Source organism: Asparagus officinalis, chromosome 6 (assembly GCF_001876935.1).
Source record: "Asparagus officinalis chromosome 6, Aspof.V1, whole genome shotgun sequence".
Lineage (NCBI taxonomy): Eukaryota > Viridiplantae > Streptophyta > Magnoliopsida > Asparagales > Asparagaceae > Asparagus > Asparagus officinalis.
The window spans coordinates 44,737,888-44,755,603 of NC_033799.1; the positions used below are offsets into that span (position 1 = coordinate 44,737,888).

At 37.1% G+C, this 17,716-nt stretch overlaps 1 long non-coding RNA gene across 1 annotated transcript; it reads right to left on the bottom strand.

Annotated features, from left to right (window-relative positions):
• Positions 4,749-8,147, bottom strand: LOC109845356. The gene is made up of 2 exons (XR_002248321.1): positions 7,794-8,147; positions 4,749-5,398 (listed from the first exon to the last, which is right to left on the bottom strand). It is a non-coding gene; the product is annotated as an uncharacterized LOC109845356 (long non-coding RNA).

The following is a 17,716-nucleotide window of genomic DNA, read 5'->3' on the forward strand; positions in this document are numbered from 1 at the left end:
TGTAACCAATAACTTCCTTACCCTTAGGTAGCTTTGCAAGTTCCCAAGTGTCGTTCTTCTGAAGATAACACATCTCCTCTTCCATAGCTTCCCTCCACCTGATTGAATCAGAGCTAGATTCTGCTTCCCTGAATGTAGAAGGAACCATATTATCAATGACCTCCACTGATAATACATATGCGACCATGACCTCATTATATCTAGCTGGCCGACGAATCACCCTTCTGTGTCTATTTGCTACAATGGACTCTTGAACATGACCCTACTCCTGAGTCTCACCATCCACTGTATCCTTTATATGCCCGGCTGCCATCCCATCTCCTTCCAGTGTCACCTCTGTAGGAGTCTCAATGGATATAATGCTATCTAGAGTGGGTGGAGCCATATCATCCTCCGTCTGTTGCGATATCTCTCGAATCTGGTCTTCCTCCACTTGCTGAGGAACTTGAGGCCTCATTATGTACGCCTCATCAAATGTGACATCTCTGCTAATGACTATCTTCTTATCCTATAGATCCCATAATTTGAAGCCTTTAGCACATTTTCTAAATCCCACAAAGACTGCTTTCCTCACTCTCAGATTTAATTTTCCATCATTTATATGATAATGAGCAGAACACCCGAATATCCGAAGTAACTCATAGTCACTAGCCACCGAACCAGACCAACGCTCCATCAGAGTCTTTCCCTGTATCACAGTGCACGACAACCTGTTCATGAAATGACTCTCATAAACTAGCGCCTCGGCCCAAAAGAATTTAGGCAATCCACTCTGTGTCATCATACGTAACACCTTCTCCAGAAAGGTATGATTCAATCTCTCAGCCACCCCATTCTGTTACAGTGTCTCTCGAACTATGAAGTGTCTCCTAATGTTGTGATTCCAGCAAAACTATAGAAATGGATCACTCTTGTACTCTCTACCATTATCTGATCGAAGAGTCTTCACATTTCTACCTGTCTGCAACTTTACTTTCTTCTTCCACTCCATAAAAATATCCAGGACCTCATGTTTATGCTTCATTGTATATACCCAATTTTTCCTAGAATAGTCATCAATGAAAGTGACAAAATAGTTGGCCCCACCAAGTGATGTGTGTTTGGAAGGGCCCAAAACATCTGTGTGAATATAATCCAATATACCTTGGGTGTTATGAATAGCGGTGCCGAACTTCACTCTAGTCTTCTTCCTAAGTATACAATGCTCACACAGCTCCATCTTACAGGTCTTAACACCTTTCAATAGCTCCTGTTTCGCCAATGACTGTAGGGACTTATCTCCTGTGTGTCCAAGTCTCATGTGTCATAAGGTAGTAGTGTCCTTCTCTGTAGTGATAGAAGCTGTCAGACCCCTTGTAACTGTCTTGCCCTTCAAGTAGTATAGGTTATTTTCTCTGATACCTCGCATCACCACCATAGAACTCTTTGCGACCTTCACTGTAGCATCCTCTACGATTACCCAATATCCTGCTGCCTCCATAATCCCAAGAGAAATGATGTTTTTCGTCAACTGTGGCTCGAACCTCACTTCCTTTAATTCCCCTAGCCACTCTGTCATGCATCTTGATCCGGACTGAACCAATACCATCGATAGGATATACGTGATCATTTTTCATAAGCATGACATCCCCTCTTTCCAGCTCCTCAAAGCTGGAGAACTAATCCCTCCTAGGGCAAATGTGATATGTAGCCCTCGAATCCAGCATCCACTCTGTAGAGTCGGCATAGCAAACCGACGGTAGTGTAGGGCACGAATGACTTAAAGAATCTGAATCTGAATGCTCACCAACAGCTTTTGCAACATTCACTTCTGAAGCTTATACAACTTTCCCCTTATTCTTTCCGGTTTTTTCCTTCAACTTTGGGCAGTCGATCTTCAAATGTCTCTCTTCTTTACAAAAGCAACATTGATTCCTACCAACACTCTTATAGCCACCTCTATTTTTCAATTTTAAACGGTTGACTTGGCGGCATTTTGGACTATGACCTCGAACTGCTAATGCATCTCCCGATGCCTTCTCGGATGGTTCGCCACCACTCTTCCTCAACTCATAATTTATCAACGTTGAGGTTACCTCCTTATAGCTACCAATAATTTTTCCATTGATCATAGTGAGAACGAATGTACCATAATCATCCTCCGACAATGAACACAAAAGTAGCATCACCTTGTCTTCATCCTCAACCATGATGTCCACATTGGTCATATCTGAAAGTAGCTTCGTGAAGTTGTTTACATGATACCTAATGGAAACTCCCCTCTTCATCTTGAACTGGTAAAACCTCTTCTTCAAGTGAAACCGATTCTCAATGCTCTTAGTAAGATACTTTTCATTGAGCGTTTCCCACAATCTCTTCGCCGACGTCTCGTTCATCACATCATAAATAAAATCCGGTGTCAAGCATGACCGAATAACTCCACAAATCCTACTGTTCATCTTCTTCCAAACCTTGTCTTCCATGTCTTTAGGTTTCTCTTGTAACTTAAGAGTCTCCTCTAAATTCTATCCATCCAATGCATCCATCACCTGGCACCTCCACAATCCGAAATTAATCTTGCCATCGAACTTCGGAACATCAATCTTCGTATTATTGATGCTACTACTTTGTATCACATTCATAAGAGATGAACCTGATGTGCTTCCTTCACCCATGTTGTAGATCTAACTCTTCAAATAGAAATCCTTCAGCGAATCCTTCGTACAAGCCCCAATCCAAACCTAAGGCTCTGATACCACTTGTTGTGCGCAGCGGGTTCACGAAAGCCAAATAGTGCACGGACAAGAACGAAGAAGCTCACAACCAAACACAAGCACAATTCACAATCACAGCAAGACAACGAAATTTACATGGTTCGGTAAGTTGCCTACGTCCACGGGGCAAGAAGGGGGAGTGTTCTTACTATTAGAAATCAAGAGAATACAAATAGGGTTACAAAACTCACCAATAAACCCTAGAACAAAGTTCTCTAGATATCTCACAAATCCTCCCACAATTGATGCACTATTCTCTCTTAAAAGCTGCTAAAAAACGTCCTTACTTAACCCTAATAATCAACATATTCCTATTTATATCAAACCCAAACAGAATGCAAATATGAATCCTAACTCAGCCTAAAAACACCCGTAAGTCGACTTATGCACCCTGATAAGTCGACTTGACAGAGCCAAAAACGACAATTGCTGAACAGATCGTAAGTCGCCTCATGCACGGGCATAAGTCGACTTATGCCTGTGCATGAGTCGACTTATGATAGAAAATCCACTTTTTCTGCTTCCTTTCTTGAGTTCTCCACAGTAATCACACCATGGTGACCACAATCAAGTTTTCTTGATTTTTTTAGTTTGAACCAAACACTAGAAAATGAGAAAATCTATTCACACATCGATCAATTGTTTTTTTTTAATTTGAACCAAACTAAGAAAAGTGGTGGAAAGTACTTTCAGCCCATAGAGAGAAGTATTAGGAGGCAGTGGAAAAGAAAGCTTTGGGTCACTAGGCAAGAATGCTTGGATGTTGTGTATTTATTTGAATGATTATTGCTGGTTCATGCGTTGGTAGATTTTTGTGTAATAATTGATGCAACAGGAGCTGAATGTTTGCTTGATTTTCTGTTCGAATTTGAGAACTTATGATTTTCTTTACTTTTTAAAGTTTTTTTTTTTTTAAAGAAAAAGTACTTTCCAGCATTTTGAAACACCTCATGTTAGCACTGTTTTATCCAAATCCCAACTTCGGCTTAGTTACAAAATGACCATATGGAGTATTTCATACAACAAACGACCTCTGAGAGGCCCATTAATTAAAAGGATGAACATGGGCTTAATGGGGACAAATAGTATTTGAGGTGTGAGTCCAGCTATAATTGGAACTGCTTCCTCTTTGAGTTATGAGTCAGTACATAAATAACCATAGATATTACTCACTGTTCAATGTGAAATAAAATCCCATTTACTATCAAAATTAACATTTGAATGGATTTATTTTTATGCGTTCCTTACTAAATCTAACTTAATTTAGTAACAAAATCTCGAAACGAATAGAACATACAACAAAGAGCCGTCAACTTTGATACCAATTTGTTAGTTTTGAATAGACCCATTAAGAAGTGATAGACTACGCTAATCTGAGCCCAATGGTAAAAAGGCCTCCATAGAATATTATATAAATTGAAAGGGAATGAAGACCCCTGATTCAATGCGAATCATATTGCACACTTCGCCATTACTAGAGATGTTAAATGGGTGGGTATGGGTTTAAATGGGCGGGCCATAAATGGGCGGGCAGGTTTTGCCCATTTACCCATTTATAGCCCATTTAACATTATTTAAATGGGCGGGTTTTTACCCGCCCATTTAATAAACGGGTCGCCCATTTGCCCATTTAACTATAGTACATATATATGTATAATACTTTTGGGGTGTTTTTTGTAAACTTTTAGGGTTTTTTTTTGTAAACTATTGTAGGCTTTTTGCAAACTTTTTGGGAGCTTTTTGCAAACTTGTTGGGGCTTTTGATAAAATACTAACAAAGATAGGAACATAAACAAAGATAAACAAATACAGACAAATTCATGATTGAACCATTTACAAGCCTGGATAAAAGTACAGACCTCACACATTTGCAAAATTAACCTCAAATTTCCAAACCAAAAACCTAAAGATCAATAACAAAAAAATTGCGAGTATATTTAAATGAATTAAGATAGAAAACACAAGGTATGCAAGGATCTGTATAAGATCAATAACTTGATATAAACGCCATCATAACTATCAGCAACACGATCACGATTAGTAAGGACAATCTACTTAATTACTTGATAAACTAGAAGAGTAGTAAGTTCGTCTATAAACAAAATAGTAGCACAACCATAGTCTACTTATTTCTCATCTTTCAAATGTTCAGGCATGAACATGATCATGACAGAAGAAAGAAAAGACCAGGAAACAAAGATCAAAAGGGAGGGATTTTACGAGAAAGTAAATCTTAGCCCCCAAATTGACAATGCTGCGACTGACAATAATCACAACGCAAGGAAACAGTATAAACATATTACAGAATCAACCAAAATCAACCAAAATCACAGCTTCAGCAGCAGCAGCAGCAACAACAACTGCTTCGGCAGCAGCAGCTTCAGCAACTTCAGCAGCAGCAACAACAACAGCAACAACAGCAACAACAGCTTCAGCAGCAGCGCTTGCTTTCTCGTCAGAATTCGTCTGTGCCATTTATTGAACAAATTCAAGGTTCTCTGCAGCATCAACAGTCAGTTAACCAGTATATGCCAGAGTTGGAGCAATTTTTGAAACTTCAGTTAGAGGAGCAACATCATCTTCAACAGCTGCAGCAGCAACAAGAATTGCATCAGCAACAACAGCAACTTCAGCTCCAAATGCAACTAAAAATCATGAAACTTTACTTGGTTAATTGTTCAATTTTCGAACATTTGCTGCGGCAGCAGTTGAATGACCCTGTTTATCAACTTAGTTAAGTGTTACGCGGCATGAGTCATAAGAACATTTCATATATAAACTATTAATGAGATTGCTAAGTCAAACTATCAAATTAAACAATTAACCAAGTAAAGTTCATGAACCATGGGAACTGTATTAATATATAAAGAACTTAATATTTGTAATCTCATGATTTAAGGCTGTGTTTGGGAATGCTGATTTGGGCTTGGATTTGAAATTCTGGGTATTTCAAATCCAAATTTCACGTTTGGGCTCAACTTTAGGCCATGATTTCTAAAAGGAGAAAAGTCATTAACTTTGTTTGATGAAATTGGTGAATGAGAATAGTAGTTGCCGCATTGCTGACTGCTTCAGTAGCTAGGACATCAGAATTCATTTCCACTTCTGAACTGTTGATAAAAGGAATATTTTGAGATTGGTTCTCTTATCAGTAGTATTGTTGAGTCTTATGCTTGATTGTTGTTAAAGCATGATTCATGTATGTAACAACCATTTCTTTGCTCTTGTAATCTCGGAAGATTAACTTAAGCTCATCTTTGTATTTTTTACAGGTTTTCTGGTGTCTGATTCTATATGTGGATACTGAGGAAAGTGCATTACAGTTTCTACTGTTATCAGAAACCTGAACACATGCAACTCGTGTTACTTCTAAATCATCAGGGAATCACTGTTCTCGCTGTGCTTCCATAGATTTTCTTTTCTTTTCTTTTTTCTCTGAGAGGTGATCTTGTAATACCGAAATATTGTCAACATTTTACTGTAACTATTTATGCATGTAATCAAGTTTATTTCCCCATCACATTTCGCTTACTCTCTATATCAGGTTCCTCTTGACTGTTTGTGTCTGGTTAGTAGCATAAAATTACATGTTTTGATCTTCATATACTGTTGTATATGTTTGTCTGTTTTGTTTTTTTTAATAGCAAATAGAGGTGTTCATTATTTAATAAAAACTATTATTTATAATGGTTACGATCCCAAACTTTTGATTTTTCTCTTCTTTTATGTTTAGAAGTACTCTCATCATCACTACCATCATCATGGATGCTAAATTGATCATTTAAAGACATGATCGCTGAAAAAAATAATTTAATAGCACATTAATTTTGGGTAGCAAACACATAATAAAGGCACAAAATAATATAAAAGCAGTAATTGGTTCGTGTAATAATTCACATGTCGCTAATAATATAACAAGAATTACGAAGACTGGTCTTATTCACTTGCTATTATACTTGATTCAATGGCACATGATTTACAAAGAGATCTGATGTTGAGAGTTAGGAAAATTTTTGGGAGGCTTTCGTCGTCACCGCAAACTTTGTGGACAACTAATGTTTACCATGATGGCAGGCATGATCCCTTTCCCTAAATTGACAAGAGATGGGAAAAGAATCGAAGTAAAAAGAAGGAAAGGCAAAACAAAGGACGAACGCATTTGATGTCCATAAACAGATTGAATTGACAATCAAAGAAGGGCAAATGAAGATGATTCAACTAGCGTTATGCTTGCAAGCTCACAATTTCTATAGTAGGTAAATAAATTTGGAATTAAATTTAATGTTGAATATGGTATTTAATTTACCAGAACATAAGTGATTAAAGATACCATATGCAGGGAAAAAATCCCTTACGCATTGCTCTAGAGGATTATGTGATAGAACCTATTTTAGTAGATGTAGTTGCATGAAAATGACATATTTTAGACCAGTTATAGCAGTTTATTTTAGTATGTACAATTGTAATTGCGATACAAATTGGAACTTAAAGAAAAAAATCGTTTGCACGCAACAATTTATACGTGTATGAACGTCAATTGCAGCTGTAACTTTTCAAAAATAAATAGAAATAAATTGTAATTCCACTCACAATCCACTCCCAACAAAAGTTCTAAAAACATGACATTCCCAAAGAACACATACAAATTATTTTTTAATTTTGATCAAATGTTGTATGCATCTGCATCTGATAACTTTACAACAATTGCCATTGCAGTGAATGTTACTCGCACTGTTAATTATTATGGAAAACCTAATTGCAGTCCTATTTTGATCAAATGTCGTATGCATCTTCAAGAATCTATCATAATTTTGTGCAAATTATGCTAAACTTGATTAGAATAGACTCTAGTTTAGAAAAAATAAGAACAATTTAAACAAATCAACTGAACTTCATGAAAAAATAAGAATAGACTCTAGTTTAGAAAAACTTGATTAGAATAGACTGTAGTTTAGAATAGCCGATCTATTTATGTAATCTCCTTGATTAGAATAGACTCTAGTTTAGAAAAAAAAGAACAATTTAAACAAATCAACTGACCAAGAGAGATCGCGGACGAGGGCGGCTAGGGCTTCGGGATTGACTCCGCGATCGCAGAGGGAGATGATGAGGGAGAGGGTGATGCCGGGTCGGAGGCGGCGTCGGAGGCGGCGTCGGAGGCAGAGGAGGAGGCGGAGGAGGAGGGATCAATGAGAACTCAGCCGCGAGAGAGAGAGGAAGAGATTGACTCCGCGATCGCAGAGGGAGATGATGAGGGAGAGGGTGATGCCGCGTCGGAGGCGGCGTCGGAGGCGGAGGAGGAGGCGGAGGAGGAGGGAAGCCGCCAGAGAGAAAGAGGAAGAGATTGACGGGGGGGCAAATGGGCATTTTTTGGATCCTATATTTAGTTTTTCTTCTGGGAACGCGGGCGGGCAAATGGGCACATATACACCGCCCATTTAGTACCCGTTTAGTATGGATTAAAATGAACCCGTCCAATTAGACCCATTTAACTAAATGGGTGGGTTTTGGGCGGGCTACGTGGTAGGCGGGCCGGGTGGGTAAATGGGTATGGGCAGAAATTGCCTTCCTTAGCCATTACTGTGCTCGAGTTATTGATACGTGCGTGGTAGTATTGCTTGGTTGCCACATGCTGAGCTGCAGAGGTAAAATGCAATCATATTTACATTTCTATTGTACTGTTTGAAAAATTATAATTGGAAAAGGTAAATCGAATCACAATTTGCAACCACAAAAAAAAAAGCTAATCCATCTCCCTTTTCTAAAAATGTATTTGGTAAATCGAATATGTGTTTGGTAAATCGAATCATATTTGGTCGAATCACAATTTTTAAAATTCTAATATGTGTTTGGTTGCCCCATGTTCTACCTTTTGCTCTAAAATGTCACTCGATTGTGTTGGTCTTTTCTCAAACTAATCCATCTCCCCTCACATCATATCAAACCCAACTAACCATGTCTATCGATCGACGAAGAGAAAATTAGTAGAAGGCTCTTTAAACCGTTTAATTTTATCCTCTATTTGATATAACTTTCAATTTCTAATATGTGTTTTGCCTTTGAGAGAAGGAAAAATATATTAAGAGGAAGAAGAGGGTAATTTTAGAATATAAATGAGTTTTAACAGTTTAAATGCGGGCTGTTTTGTAATGAAAAGAAAAGGCTAGGGAGTTCCGTGATAAGTGACCAAACTTCAACATGAATTCATAATAATTACCCTACTTTCCTAACGTGAGAAGGGCCCTCATGAGTTCATAGTGAATTAACACTAAGTTAAAGTATAGGCAGGTCGCATCTAGTATCACCAAATCGTGGGTAGACCTCTTGTAGTTCAAATTGTATAGATAGACCTCCTGAGATACTTTTTTACTATTAAAAAGTTAAAAGGTTTTGTAGAGATGGATAGACCCTGTGTAATATTCTATATTCTTTCACTTTGATACTCTAATATTGTTACCAATACCAATCTTATTACTCTCAGTTTCAATGCACACATTCTAATGACATGAAAATGTTAATCTATCTGTGCTTTAACTAAGGCCATTAGTCCAATTATTTGTTGACAATAGTCTTTATCATTAAACCCTAATTACTTGTGGTTTGAACCCTAGTTAAATTTGATCCCAAATGATATACACCCAACACAAAACCAAGTTAAAAAACCTTTTAATCAAGTCTTGTACAGCGCGTATTTAGAGAGGAGAGTTTTGCACAAAAGACCATCTCATTTACACAATTTTCTTCACCAATGGCACATGGGCAAAGCTACTTTGACACTTGTGAACGTGGGGTCTTGTGGGGGCCACATGACGTGGGGTCTTGTACAAGACGTGGGGTCTTGTGAGGTTTCTCGGGTGCATCAAGAGCACGGAGCCCAGGAGCAGCAGGCCCACCCGCTTTTGCCTTTAAATACCCAAGGCTAGGGTTATTTCGGGTTGGTGAAAAAAAGCTGTAAGGAGAAAAAGGAAAAAAAAACGGCAGAGCCGCAGAGAGTTTTTTTTTTCCGGATCTGAGAAGAGATAAAAGGAGAGAGTTTTTTTGAGGGGTTTACAAAAGAGATGTTAATTTCTTTTGGGTAAAAATCAGATCTTTTTTCTTTGAGACGAGCTTGTGGATTGTACAAGTCGTAGGTGTTCTTCTCATAGTGAAATCTCCCCTCACCCCTCCCGTGGACGTAGGCAAGTTTACCGAACCACGTAAATCTCGTGTCTGTACTATCTTAATTATGAGTTTGCCATTGCTTGTAGGTTCCCTCGACATTTCAGTCCTAGAACTGATGAGAAGAAGAGTGTATATTTTATTTTGTTGAAATATTTTACTTTCTATTCTAGTTCCCTTTGAGAAACAAGAATATAGAGGTTGACTTGTGTTTTTATGACAACAAAAGCCATGGCCATTTCTCAGGTGATATCGCTTCCACGGCGTGAGGGCGTGACTCTGCGTCCAACAATTGGTATCAGAGCACTTTATTCAGATTGGAGGTGGTAGAATTTCTGATTTGAGGTGGTGCGTGATTTTGTGTGGTGAACACAAGGTGTTTGTTGGAATTCCTGAGAGAGGCGGGTTATTAATACAAGCGGAGAATGACGTCTACCAGTAAAACGGTTAAAGTGAGAAAGTACGAGATTAAAAAATTCAATGGGAAGAATGATTTTTCCTATTTGAGGATGTAGATGAAAAACTCGTTGATTTCGCAGAAATTGCACAAAGCTTTGGCGGGAAAAGAGAAGAAGCACAATGATATGTCTGATGAGGATTGGGAGGAGCTGGATCTTGAAGCACGAACGTCGATTATCCTTTGCCTTGAAAGAGATGTAGCTTTCTTGGTAGATGGAGAGGAAACGGCTGCGGGCATGTGGTCGAAGTTAGAAAGCACCTTCATGACGAAGAGTCTAACGAACCGGATCTATTTAAAATCTAAATTGTATATTTGCAAGATGGAGGAGGGCTCATAAATCTGAGAATACATCAACAAGTTCGATAGGATAATATCGGATCTGAAGGACATCGATGTGACTGTAGAAGACGAGGATCAGGCTCTTCTACTACTTCTATATCTGCCGAAGTCTTATGAGAACCTGGTGCAAACACTAACGCTTGTGGGAGACAATTTGACGATGGATGAGACTAGAACGGCGCTTCTAGCGGATGACCTTCGGAAGATTGCAACCAGTGACATGACAACTACTGGTGGTAATAAAGAACAAGCTCATGGATTGTTTGCTAGAAGAAGGAGCAATGAGCGAGGAAAAGGCAAGAGAGAAAAGTCTAGATCGAAATCGATACCTCTTGCGGGAAGGGCGTGTTTCAAATGCGGTGAGCTAGGGCATTTTAAGGTTGACTGTCCTAACAAGAGGGTAGGTGGAAAGAAGAACAACAACAAGACCGAGAGAAGAGAAGGCAAGGAAGAGGCGAGTAATGCCTCAGAGGAAGGGAGCGATAAAGAATGCTATGTTGTTACGGGTGACGAAGATATCTCCGGTAAGTGGATACTTGATTCGGGTTGCTCTTACCATATGTGCCCAAATAGGAAATTGTTTACTACCTATAGAAGCATTGATGGTGGAACCGTATTGATGGGGAATAAGCATGCTTGTAAAATGGTGGGGCTCGGTGATATAAAAATTAAGATGCATGATGGAGTGGTCAAAATCCTAACGGACGTACGACACGTTCCCGACTTGCGGAAGAATCTTATCTCAGTGGGTGTATTGGACTTCGGTGGCTGCAAGATTGTTACAGAGAACGGAGTGAAGAAGGTTGTTCGAGGTTCCCTAATAGTGATGAAGGGTGTGTTAGCCCTTATATTTTGATGATGTTTTACAACCACCATTATCGGTACTAATTGCTTGTTAAAGTGATATTGTAGTTAATATATAATCAAGCTTGTTAGTACCACTTATGGAGGATTGGATGAAATATGAACTACAACGATGATATCCAAAGGAGGAGGAGACATAGTGATGAAGCAATGTTTATTCAAGAACAATAAATGCAATGAGAAGCTTCATCAACTCAAGCTATATCAAGACTCAAAGAATTGTAATTCTATGTGAGGATATTAGCTAGTTTGTTCTTTTCTCTCTAGTACTAGAATGTAGGCAAGTAGTTGTAGATTTCACTTGAAGCTATTGGGATATCACACACACGTTTTCATACTTATATTTTTGAGCGTTTCGACAAAATATCATTTTTCACAAGTATGAGGACCTTTTCGTAAAATTCCTTTTCCAAACAGTTTGTTTTTAGTGTTAAAAACAATTTACAAAGTTACATAATTTTTGGAAGTCATTTGAATATTTTTACAATTTATCAAAGAGTCAAAAACAGGTTTTAAAAACAGTGTCAGCATGTATCAGTTCGCGGTCGACCGCCACGGTCGACCGTGCCTGTGTCTTTTTCTGAGTGGGCAGCAGAAACTTTCGTGGTCGACCGTCACGTTTGACCGTAGTCTCTGGAAAATTCTGAATTTCGAAAGTGGCTCGCGGTCGACCACGAGATTTTCACGGTCGACCGCCGGTTAACCCAACGGACGTTTTTCAGTACAGATTTGCAAATGATTTCTTATGGGTTTTAGGGGATCTGGGTATGGGTTTTAGCAGCTAATCTTTTTCCTATTTAAACTCTCATACCCTTCTTCTTTCAAGTGCTCTTGTCCATTTAAAATATCCTGCAAACCTGTTTACTGTTTTTGATAATCACATTTTTATTACAATTTTATACCCTCATTAGCTATTTTATATGAATAAATATACCACTAATAATTGTTTTTAAATTTTATACCCTCATTAGCTATTTTATATGAATAAATATACCACTAATAATTGTTTTTATCTTTTAATTACAGATTAATGAAGAATATGTTTTTATCTTTTAATTACAGATTAATGAAGAATAAATCTCAACTTCCCATCTCTCAACAAAAACCCATGGATTAACTGAAGAAATGATTCAAGAAGTCTAAGGGAAATGTGGACATGCTGCAGTTTTGAATTTCACAAGAAAATGTGAATGGAAGTGGGCCGGATTTGTGGACCGGACAATGAAGCTCTTGGATTTAATTGAAGTGGGCTGGACATGATTAAATGAAGTGGGCCGGACATGATATTCATTTGAAAATCAAATGAAGAAGGCTGGACTTGAACCGGACTTAGAAGCTCCATTGCTTTGGGCCGTTGCAGAAATTGATGAAGACCGGAATTTGGACAAGCAGCTGCAGATTTTAAAAATCATATGGGCTGGAGATTTACATTGGACCAGACATGATGGAGGCTATGCTGCTGATTTTTTCTCAAAGACTTGGACAACTTGGATTTTCACAAGAAATAAATGAATGGGCCAAAACTTGATCAGTTAATGGGCTGCAGAAAATTAAATTCGAAATTCAAATCATATGGGCTAGAAAAGAACAAAAAGCAAATTTAAAGGTGGAGATTGTTGCTTGGGGCTCAAGACAAATCTAATGGCTCATATTCATTGAAGATTACTATAAATAGGGGTAGAGAGTAAGGGGTTAAGGGTGTGAAAAATTTTGTAAACTCCTTTTGGAGAGGAGGGCTACTCTTAATTGAGAAGGCCTTCCAAAAATTATAACTTTAGTTACAATTAATAATAATAATTTTTCCCTCTTTAAATTTGTTCTTTCTCCTCTTTGTTGAATGATGAGGATGGAGATGAAGAGCAAATTGAAGGTTTGCATTTCTTTTCTATTTTATTTCTTTTTAGTAATTTATTTATTATTGCTTATTAGTTAGATTTAAATTCATGCTTGCAGTGTAGATTTATTTTCTTGTCTTTTTATTTCTTTTTGCACTTTAATTCGTAGAATAGATTTATTTTCTTGCATTTAATTTTTATAATATATTTTGTAGTTTAGATTTTATTTTCTTTGTAATTAGATTTATTTCTTGTTCATAGTTTAGATTTTTCTTTTCTTTTTAATTTTGTAATTAGTCTTCTTTTTTTTGTTTTTATTTCTTAAAGATGTGAATTTAATTCTTGTAGGAAGTTTAGAATTATATGAAACTAGTCTAATTTCCTTTATATTGTATGAATTATTCTCTTGTACTTAAAATGTTCATGTTTAGGATAATCAACTAGAGAACTAATCGGTAGAAGAAGAATTTGATAATCTATGCTTATCTTAAATGGTTTGATAGGTTATGCTTATGAATTCTAGGATTATTATCATGTTGTTGTTCTTATCATGAATAGTAATTTTAACTTAGATGATAATTTGATAGGTTACACTTTCCTTAAATGGTTTGATAATCTATGCTTAATAAATCTAAGTTGAAATATGATAAAAAGAGAATAGTTTATATTTTGTAATTGAAATTGGTTAGTGGATTATATTCTAGATTTCTTACCTCTTTTGAATCCTCCATCTTAACTTTCTTAAATTTTCTTTTCATTCTTGGTTTATTTCTTGATTTTATTTATTCTTCTTTCTTGCCTTGTGATTTCATTTATTCTTTGATTCTTTCTTCTCTAAAATTCAATTTATTATCTCTTGCACATAAATCAAAACAACCACTCATCAAAATCACACTTATTCTTTATTCCTATTTGTCATGCACAAAACATAAGAACCATTTCTAATAATCTCTTAAAATCACCTTCCTCGTGGGATCGATATTTTTTATACTATAACTTGATAAATTGTGCACTTGCAATTTTGGTACATAATTATGCCGCATCAGTTTTCAAAAGAGCTCTAAACTTTCAAACCTGTTCTCTGTTTTCAAGTTCACATCCCAGCTTCAGTGTAATCTTTCTCCTTGCTATAAGAACATTGTAAAAAGAGAGTTTTACACCATTACTACTGTTGTGAGCTTGATCTTGTGGAGATCAACTGTGTGGGAGTTAGATCTTGTGGTGATCAATTATGTAGTTGTGAGATCTTGTGGAGATCGTTGTGTAGAAGAAGTTCCGGCTTCCAAACCGGGTTGTGTAGTGGATTCTCCTCGAGAGTGGGGAGCGGGGACGTAGGTCAGCGAGCTGAACCTCGTTAACACATCGCGCGTCACTTGGATAACGATTTCTAACTCTATCTCCTTTACTTTAGTTGTTCATTGTTGTGGTGTGTTGCTTGTCTTAAATTTTATTGCACAATTATAGCCTTAAGACCCTAATCACCCCCCCTTCTAGGGTCTAATAATTGGTATCAGAGCTTGGTCTCTATATTAGTTTTTGGTCTAACCACCTTAGAAAAAAGTTCTTATGGAGGCTTCAATGAATGTGCATATGTTAGAGGGACAATCCACCACTAGACCATCATTTTTCACCGGTAGTAATTTTGCTTATTGGAAGGCTAGGATGGGGATTTTCCTTCATTGCATTGATCTTGACATTCTAGAACTCATAGAGAAGAAATATGTAGAAAAGTCCAAAGTCGGGAACATGACCGATGGAGAAAGGCACCAAGCCAATCTCAATGCAAAGACCATGAACGCCTTAATTTGCGGTCTTTCCCCCAATGAGTATAATAGGGTTTCTATGTGTGCAACCGCATACGAAATATGTGTGAAGTTGTGTATTACACATGAAGGAACCCCCCAAGTTAAGGAATCCAAGATTAGTGAGATTATGCATTAATATGAGTTATTTAAAATGCTTTCTAATGAATCCATTGATGCTATGTTTTCTCGTTGTACTAACATAATCAATGAATTGCATGGTCTTGACAAGAAATTAACTATCCAAGAGACGAACTACAAGATCCTTCGTTCATTGACTCCGGTATGGGAACCCAAAGCTACGGTCATAGAGGAAGCTTATGACCTTACCACTCTAGCTCTCGATGGCCTCATCAGCAAGTTTAAGGTTCATGAGAAGAAGCTTAAGGGAAAAGGACAAGGAGGAAGTGTCCCCACGGGAAGTTGAGGAGCCATCACCAAAAATGAAGACCATAGCTCTCAAAGGAGCTAGTGATAACTCCTCATCATCGTCGGAGAGTGAAGTTGATTTTTCTAGAGAAGTGGCTCACCTCTCTAGAAGAATATCTAGACTCATTAAAATGAACAAGAAGTTTAATCCCCGATCTAACAATAAATTTTTTTCACGTGTAGGAAAGTGCTTTAAATGCAATGAACCAGGTCATATCGCTAAAGATTACCCCAAGCTCAAGGAGAAATACTTGAAGTACAAGAAGAAGAAAGCCATGTATGCCGGATGGGAGAAATCCGAACCAAGTGATTCAGATAGCAATGAAGAAGGAGCTAAGTTTGCTCTTCATGATCCCAACATTTGCTTCATGGCTTATGAAAATGAGGTAGTTTCTGACACCGAAAGTGAATCCTTTTATATGCAATGTGATCTAGCTACGGCATTAGAAGAATTAAACATTGAGTTTAAAAGGATGTCAAAAGAATTTTCTTCCTTTAAAAAATTGCATGTTTCTTGTGATGCCAAACTAGAATAACTACAAACCTCTCTTGCTTTAAAAGATGAATTGTTAGGGGATCTTGATTTTGAAAACAAACAATTAAGATCCAAGATTGAAAGACTTGAAATTAAGAGTGGTAGAATTAGACCTACTCATGCTTATGCTAATCATCATCACCATGGTAAAAATAGATTTCATAGATCTTATGCTCCTACACATAAGAGAAATTTTATGTGTACATATTGCATGAAACATGGTCATATTTCTACTCATTGTAGGATTAAAGATAATCATGATTTTTATAGAATGACATGGGTACCCAAAGACACCAAGCTTACTAACCACCAAGGACCCAAGATTTAGGTACCTAAAGTTACTACACCTTCATCTCTTGTAGGGAACATCACAAACACGACGTAGAGAGATGAGGTACCTTGATAGTGGTTGCTCACATCATATGACGGGCAACAAAGAGCTATTTGCAACCCTATCAAGGATTGAAGGAGGTAGCGTCTCCTTCAGTGGTGGAGAGAAAGATAAAATCATTGGTATTGGATGTATTGGTAAGACACTCTCTCCCGCTATAGAAGATGTTTATTTGGTTAATGGCTTGAATCATAATCTTCTTAGCATTAGCTAATTGAGTGATAAATGTTTTGATATTTCTTTTAAACTGGACAAATGCATTGTTAGCTCAAATGGAAAAACTATTTTTGTTGCTAATAGAAAATCTAATGTATACATTTTTGAGATGAATGAACTAGTAGATCAAGATGACAAGTGTCTTTCGGCGGTTGATGAAAACCATTGGATTTGGCATAAGAGGCTTGGACATGCAAACATGGAATTGATATCTAAGTTGTCCAAGAGGAATCTTGTTAAGGGGTTACCAAACTTGCATTTCATCAAAGATACCGTATGTGAAGATTGTGCTAAAGGTAAACAAACTAAGTCTACCTTCAAATCCACCAATGAGGTATTAACTTCTAAACCTTTGCAATTACTTCATCTTGATTTATTTGGTCCTATGCGTGTTACCTCTCTTGGAGGCAAACACTATGTTTTTGTTATCATTGATGATTTTTCTCGTTTTACATGGACAATCTTTCTTGCAAGTAAAGATGAATGTTTTAAAGAATTTTCGAATCATGTTAAAAGAATTGAAAATGAAAAAGAGTTGAAAGTTGTTAAAATAAGAAGTGATCATGGTCATGAATTTCAAAATATCTCTTTCTATGATTTTTCTGCGCATCGTGGTATAACTCATGTGTTTTCCGCTCTAAGAACACCACAACAAAATAGTGTTGTTGAACGAAAAAATCACACCATACAAGAGATGACACGAACTATGTTAAATTCTTTTGTTTTGCCTTAGTATTTTTGGGCGGAAGCCGTCAATACGGCTTGCCATATTTTAAATCGTGTTTTGATTAGACCAAAGCTTAAGAAAACTCCTTATGAACTATTTTATGGCAAAACTCCTTTTATTGGATATTTTCGTATCTTTGGTTGTAAATGTTTTATTTTAAATACAAAAGATCACCATGATAAATTTGATTCTAAAATTGATGTTGGC